An 8114-nucleotide genomic window follows, 5' to 3' on the forward strand; every position below is an offset into this window, starting at 1 on the left:
GTGACCAGGTGAACGCCGAGACAACCTGTGCCCCCTGAAGAATGGAGGGCTAATGGATTTGGTGGCATCAGCCTAAGCTAGAGAAGAGGGGGCTTTGGGGCTGCATGTGACCAAGGCTTGGGGACTGGCTGCCTCCAGGAGACTAGCAGATGTAGATGGGCCTCCTTGGGGCCTTCCTGGGATAGGGGACCTGGGTTCTTGCAATTTGTCTGGCAAGGGCTACTGTCCTGGGCCTATTCCTTGTTACCAACACCGCCCTAGCTAACACTGATTGAGTTCTTTCACTGAAGTGTCCTACTTTCTCTTTTTGATTTTCATAGCAGCTGGATGAAGCTGGTACTTTTCACTATCCCAGGTTTGACATTTGAGAAACAGGATGAGAGTGGTTGTGTCTTGCACAGGGTCACATAGTTAGAAGCAGAGCCAGAATTCAGCCGTAGGCCTGCAGCTTTCCGGCTCCAGAGTTTGAGTTCCTAACCATTACACTCAACTCCTTCTCTAAGCTATTTTCCCTAATTTGTAACTGGCTACCCAGTGTGGTCAGGAGATACAAGCAGGGGTGGGTCACCGTATTAGGGATGATGAGCTGCTCGCCCTCTTTGCTTGGACAAAGCCATTCTCTGAGGGTTTGGAGAAGCTAGTTGGTGAGCCCTTGAGCAGCTGGGAGCCAGTGGTCAGCTGAGTCAAGTGGCACTTTGTCCCTGACTATGTCTGGGGCCCAGCTAGAGCTGCACCATGAGGTGTCAGAGAGACACAAAGGGAAACTACTGTTAGGCATAAATAATGAACAACGCGAAAAAGTAGGATGTGGCTACTTCCATTGCCAGCATTTTGCCTAATTAAATGACACTCCCATGGATGTATTGTAGTAATTACGCCTTCTCTATCAAGGCTCCCTTTTCTCCTGCTAATTTGCTCCTGGAATCTACCTACAATCCAAAGCCTGTCATGGCTTGTTGTTTCTGAATCTACAACCCTTTTCATCTCGCTGACTTGCTGGCAATTTGTCCTGGATTAGAGCACAGAGAGGTTGGCTTCTGAATGTGGGGGGTCCCCACATGGAAGCCTTGAGATGGTGAGCACAGATACCTACCCTAAACTATAAGCTCATTAATATCATAAGGAATCAACTACATATGCACACATGTTCATAGCAGCCCTATTCACAATACCCAAATGGTGCAAACAGCCCAAATGTTCGTCAATGGCTGAGTGGGTAAACAAATTGTGGTAGATCTATACAACGGAGTAATATTCAGCCATAAAAAGGAATGAAGTACTGGTAGATGCTACAACGTGGATGAACCTTGAAAAGATTATACTAAGTGTAAGAAGCCAGACTCAAAAGGTCATGTATTGTATCACGCCATTTCTATGAAATAGACAAAGGAGGCAAATCCATAGACACAGGCGCAGATTGATGGTTGCCTGGGGCTGGGAGAAGGGAGGAAATGGGGAGCAACTGTTTTATGGGTACAGGGTTTCCTGTTGGCATGATGGAAATGTTTTGGAACTAGACAAAGGTGGTGGTGACACAATATTGTGAATGTGCTAAATGCCACTGACTTGTTCGCTTTCAAATGGTTCATTTTATATTATGTGAATCTCACCTCAATAAAATGAGGGCAAATTTTTTAAATACCACATAGGAGAAATTTGTTTAAAGCATCATGTAATGATCAGGAAGGGTTTGAAGTCATGTCAGCAGCTACCTAGTCCTCCAACGGAAGCAGCACATGTATTTTTCCATCTTCATGCTTTCCCACATGAACAGGGTCACACGCAGTGTGTGTTAACCGGGGGTCCCGGGAAAGCATCTGGGGTGATGGGGAAGGAAAGGCGTTAGACTCCAAGTCAAGATGCACGGGGCCACCTCTTCAGCCTCAGACAGAAGGAGGAGGAGATTTTTTTTAATCCAATTTCTCTATGACTTACAAAAAAAAAATCGATCAGAGGATACATAATTAAATAACAATATATTTTTAGAGAAATGGAAAATGTTCTACTCATGAGTTTTTTCCTTAAAGTTTATTGTTTTACTTAACTATAAAAGCAACATAATGCTTACTGTAGATTCGAAGCACAGAAAAGCATAAAGAAAAAGAGGGAAAGTCGCCTATGATCCTGCCACGTAGAAGCAGCGACTGTGAGCAGTTTAATATGTCTTTTCCCTTTATTCTTTCTATCTTTCCCCTTAATTCACATCACTAACATCGCATGATGCACACAAGTTTTTACCCTATTCTTTTTCTTGTAATATCATAGAATAAGCATTCCTCTGGTTTCTTAAAACTCCTTGTAAGCACCATTGTGTTGGCTGCGCAGTATTCTATTGTAAGGAGGTCTGGTCTATTCAACCACTCCTCTATCGTTAGACATTTTGGTTGCCCTCTGAGAGCAAAACACTAAACTCTGCACGTACAACAGAAGTCCTGGGTGGAGCGACCCGGGAGACCCCGTGGGACCGACTGTGTGACTGGGGATACACAAACCTTCAGGCCAGCTGACTGGGTCCAACCTTGGGAAGCTGAGACTTGCGTGTGATTATAATTTCGCTGGTAGGAAACAAGCTCGTAGCAATACATGTCCTGTTTGGAGAATAAACGGAAAGGTGAGGTCAGCACCCTTCCTGGAAAGGAAGGAGCCCGATGCTGGCAGACTTGCTCAGGCACTGCCCAGTGAGGATGGAGTCCTGGCCCAAAGATTTATATTTTTGCATCTTCAGTAAACATTTCCTGAGCCCCCTTTACATGGCAGGTGAAGGGGACGCTGTAAGGATAAGGTCCCCTCTGTGCCTCACAGGAGCATGATATGCAGCAGAGCAGGCCGACTGGTAAGTATGATGGTGAAGACTGTTGAGCAGGTGGTTAGTGCCATGTGTGTTCTGGGAGCACAGAGAGGGCATGCGGGCCCAGCCTTGGCATCAGAGGTGGTGGTGGGAACAGAAAGGCTTCCTGTTGACGGTGATTCTAGAGCCGAGTCTCAATAGATGGACTGGAATTACAGTCCTCTGAGCATTACTGTGGACCCCCCGTCGGCCGCCCCCTTCATATGCCACACTCACCCTGTGGCCGTTTGTCAATATCTTGGCTTCCAGTATCCGTAGGGAGACAATGGGCCGTTCAGGTCCATGTGATGGGCGCACTTCTCATTGCCACGGCCATGTTAGCATCTGCTCTTGAGCATGGTTCCCATGAGTCTGTCCCTGAGAAATGGGCCTGCCCTTTGTTGTGACCTGGTGAGTTTTCTGAGCCTGCAGGCCAAGGATGCCGGGGCCTGAAGCATGGTGAATTCGCCAAGGTGACCCAAGTCCCCCAGGAAGGCCTCTCCAGGAACGTCAGAGCTCCATACATGCTTTTTCCCTTCAATGGCAACAGCTCCCTCTCAGGGCAGGTGTGCAGATTAAACGAGACCGTAGGGGCCGTGGGCCGGGCTCAGAGCTGGTGCTTGGAAGTCTAATTCTCATCCTCTTCCCTCGCAGACTCTCCTGCTTCGGTTCGGGGGTAGCTGACGAGTGGAGAGGGTGAGTCACACGGTCACTCACACCCTCCAGCTAGTTCCCCCAGTTCATTCACCAAGCCGTCAGTCAATGTGACTAATTGTTACTTTTCGAGATAAATGTTTAAAATATCCCCTCCTATGACAAGGTTCTTTCAAAGCTCAAGGCCTAGTCTGGGGTCATAGGGGATGATAATACGCATGCACAGAACAATTGGAGAATAATGCTGGAAGGATGGGACTGTGAAGGTTCCCTCCTCAGGGCCTGGGCTGTACGTGCCAGCACAACCCGCTGGTTGTTTATGGGCAGTGTCAGATCTGAGCAGACAGTGCTCACGTGGTACCGCTCCCCTCAAGGCCCAGTACCAGGGCTGACTTCCTTCTTGACTCTCCCCTGCTCTGCACCTCTGCTAGCTCTGGCACCTGTTGCCTTCACACCTGTTCAGGGAACAGAAACTCTCCTTCTTGGACCTCTGTGACTCAGGGGTGAACCTAGAGATGGTCCTGTTGAAAAGCCTGATGTGGGCTCCACCTAGGAACAACCAAAGGCCCTGCTCTCCTTCTTCTCGTGAGCTGAGAGCTAAATGAGCTTGGCTAAGCTTGGTTTCTCAGGTGGTGGGAGTGAGGTCACCAAAGAATGGGAGACAGATGCCTTAGGCTGCAGTTACATAATTTCCATAGGCCTAGGTGAAGTTTTTAGAAACTTCCACAGATGCCCAAGGTCATCTCGGAAGTACGTGGACCTTTGGGTGGCCAGGGGTCAACTCTTGTAGACAGGTTTCTAGATGGACCGAGCCAAGACCACAGCCCTGGGGATGTCAGTTGTCTGCGGTTTCCACCAGGAATGGCCATGCTGCATGCATGCCTAGGGTCACCTATTGCTTTCACTCCCCTTTCCCTGCTTGCTCTTCCCTCCACCTTCTTTCCAAGCCCTTCTCTGAAAACATTTCATCAGGCTGAGTCCTGGGGTCGCCATGGCTACACTGAGGGGAGGAGTTGCCTCCGAGGCGCATCCTCTAAGTAGAGCTCAGTGGTGGTCCCCTTTGGCTGGATATGGCCTCTCAGCCCTGACAGGGCCACATGGACCTTCATAGTTCACGAGTCTCGACACACCCCATATGTAGCAGAGGACTCGTGCTGCCACTGCTGTTTCCGCCCCTGGGTCTGTGGGGCATGTGTTAGCTTGTCAGCTGGCTGAAAACATCTCTCTGAGCTCCGTTCTTGCACTTGAAGGTAGGGATAAATACCCTTTTTGAGGGATGAAACTAGCAAGGGACAACCAGCCAAGCAATCCACCAGTACCCCCATCACTAAAAACAGAATGTGAAAAGAATGAGCCCTAGCACTCAGTTCCTAATGTAATGCTCACCCCCTCATCGCTCGCCCCCACCCCAAAGTGCTGCTTCAGCTTCCTTTAGGGGCTCTGAGGTCCCAGTCGCGTGCCCCTGCTCATGCACACAAGGAGAGGGTTGAATCTAACTCATCTGCCAAGAGCAGAGATTCTGGGGCTGGATGCTTGTGTTTAAACCTGGCTCAGGAGATTACTAGCTATTTGATCTTGGCCTAGTTATTATCCTCTTTGTGCCTCAGTTTCCCCATATGTAGAATGAAGACGATAATAATATAAACCTCATAGGGTTGTTGTGAGGATTAAAGGAGTTGATATATGCAAAGTCCTTCCAATAGCTCCGGGAACATGGGAAGCACTACGTGAGTGCTGTTGGAAGGTGCTGGGTGGTCACTGGTTTCTGGCCAGGGGTCTGGCCAAGCCACCCTGCTCCACAGGGGGTTCTGCTTTGCTCTTTGGGTCTCACCTGTGCTTTGAGCTAGGAGTCTGCCATTTGCAATAAAAGATGATATTTATTGCAAGGGACTCGATTAGCGGGTCATTGCTATTTACCCCCCAAAACAACTATAGAATTAAAAAATAAAAATCGGACTCAAAGAAGGGGCCTCAGTAGAGCAACTCAGCTGAAAGACACTGGGAGCCAGTTTATTTCTTGCAGCAGCAACCGAAGTCTTTGAACCCACCCCCGTGCATGCCTGACTTGGCCTACGTTTCTCTCTCCTGGTCCCTAGATGCTGGCACGTGCCAAGCACATACCCAGTGCTTGGGGCTCTCAGACGCACCAGGCAGTTCCCTCTGCTCTCTGTGTGCAGGTTGCACATTAAAGCACATCCTGGCCTTCAGAAATAGAAACTGGGCCGCTGTGGGGCTGTGGCTGCTGCTCTGCCACGTTTGGGCTGAGAGCTCTGGGACTGTTCTGATCTGGAACTGGAGTTTTTCAAGGGTCCAGGACATGCAGGGATTTTTCAGCCAGTGTTTGTGGATTTAAGGAGAGAGACACACACTCTTTGGTAAAATCTTCAACCACCAAAAAAGCTGCTCCTTGACAGTATATCAGCGGGTTGGGGGGGTGGTCTCCAGATGACCTGAAGCCCAGCGCAGGGCATCTCCTCTTTGCCAGCTTAGAGCTCTTGTTTGGTGAATTACGACTTTGCTCGCCCTTTCAGTGGCTGATAAGACTCCTAAGAACTAAACGCATTAAGCATTTACTGAGACCTTTCATGTCCTACACCACTTAATCCTCAAAACCAACTTGGAGGGGGGTACTATTATGACCCCCATTTACAGAACCACAAACTAAAGCTCAGAGAGGCAAAGTGACTTGCCCAAGGTCACACAGCTGGTAACTGGCAGAGCTGGAACTGAAGCCTAGATCTGTCTTTCTAACTCCCAGAGCCTGTACTTTTTCCTGCGAGGTGTGGTGAGTGGACAGAAAGGTCACGGCCTTTGGTGTCAGATGGGCCTGGCTCTGCCTTGCAAGCTGTGTAAACGTGGGCAGACCATTCAGTCTCTTTAACAACAGCAGCAGCAGCAGTGACAGTAGCTGTTACCTACATGGCCCTTGCTAGGAGCCAGGTGTGCATTACTAAGTTAACTCGCTTAACTTGCAGCCTCCCTGTGAGGTTGATACTATTATTACACCGGGAGTTAATTAGAGCGACCCCAGGGTGATCGCTTGAAGGTTAAATGAGATAGTACGTATGCGTGGACTTGGTCTGGCAGAGAGTCAGGCCTAACTGTTAGGCACCCTGGGAGATTAGGGTCCGAGAAAGACTCACAGGCCTGCTCTTCTCTGCCAACAACCTCCATCTGTGAGAAGAGAGTGTCGAGAGCTGGATTAGGACCCGTGTTCTCTTTGATTTTCACCACTAAATGTGGCTGCTCTGGTTCATGAAGCTGCCGGGCTCGCCGCCTCCGGGCCCAGCCCAGGCACTCCATAAATGTCAGTTGAACGAATGAGTCAAGCGGACCCACTCCCGCCATCTGTAGCTGACTTTGTCATCACGGATTCTGGAGCAGAAAGGCCGTTTCCTCAGAGACAGAGAAAGCAGAGGAGGCCTGGGGAGGCACCGCTCCCAACCTGTGGCGCTTTTGGGTGGTATTCGGGGGCATTCTGCTTTTTCTTATCAGAAAAGGGGGACACCTGCATGGCTCACCATCCATCCCACTCCCAACAGGGTGACCTATTTTTTTTCCACACAATTCCTAGGATTTTGCTCCTGGGGGTAGGAGGCGGTTTGGGGGTTGGGAGTGGGGGTGAGGAGCCATCGCTGCCTCAACAGGGAGAGGCATGCGGCATCCGGTCAGTGGTCCTCTGTCCTCAGAGCCCTGCCTGGACACAGGCGTCCCTGTGAGCTCAGGAGGCTGGTCCTCCGAGACTCACGCTGCGCCACTTGACGTGTCAACTCCGGTTCCTTTAACGGGCCAGTCCCACCTGTCAGCAAGATCGCTCTCTTTTTACCTAACCGGCACGTCTCCTCCCCCCCGGGTGTGAACTCATCTCCTTCGGCCCCGTGCTCTGAGCGGAGAGGGGCCGGCTGCTCTCCAGTTTCCATACACTCACCCTTCAGATCCTTGAAGACTGTTATTAAATCTCCCCTCGGCTGCCTCTTCTCCAACTAAATCATTCCCGCTCCTTTCGCCTTTCTCCACATGTCTCGTTTCCCCCCATTTTCCCCACACAGCCAGGAAACTAGGAAGCTGAGGGCTCAGCCAAGTCTTAGGGGCTGCTGCTGCCGAGGGGTAAGGGCCGAGAGCGGCCAGGGCGAGGGGTTGCCCATGCCACTCTCGGTTGCCCCTGGGTCACACGGCACAGCCTCAGCTTCTCTCCTTGCAGCTGTTGCCCTCGGGTGAAAAGAAGAAAGATGTGTTCCTTCTTGGGGACAGGGGACAGCCTTGGCCCTCAGCTTTCCTCCCCTCCCTGTCCCTTCCAGCTCCGCCTGTCTCCGAGCTGACTGCAGACATCCAGCACCATCGACGGGTTCAGATGCACAACAGGAGACAAAGCGAGAGCTGGAACAGGCAAGCAGCAGCAACAAATAACAGCGACAGCCGATGTTGTCCACTGGCTGCCTGTGAACCACACACTATATCTCAGTTCTTTCAGCAAACTGACTGCCCCCACCTTACACAGGAAGATGCCAAAGCTCAGCTACAGAGCCCACGAGGCACCTGTCGGAGGGCACACCTGGGGGTCGGTACAGCCAGGATTGAGAGCCAGGCAGTGGGACTTCAGACACAATGATTTTAACACCTCCTCCCTCACTCT

General features: G+C 50.6%; 1 long non-coding RNA gene across 1 annotated transcript; it reads left to right on the forward strand.

Annotated features, from left to right (window-relative positions):
- Positions 1 to 2765: 2765 nt before the first annotated feature.
- LOC124252060 (uncharacterized) lies at positions 2766 to 7839 on the forward strand. Its single transcript, XR_006891907.1, has 3 exons — positions 2766 to 2833; positions 3482 to 3523; positions 7780 to 7839. It is a non-coding gene; the product is annotated as an uncharacterized LOC124252060 (long non-coding RNA).
- Positions 7840 to 8114: the final 275 nt, after the last annotated feature.

This window comes from Equus quagga, chromosome 14, assembly GCF_021613505.1.
Source record: "Equus quagga isolate Etosha38 chromosome 14, UCLA_HA_Equagga_1.0, whole genome shotgun sequence".
NCBI classification, from domain to species: Eukaryota; Metazoa; Chordata; class Mammalia; order Perissodactyla; family Equidae; genus Equus; species Equus quagga.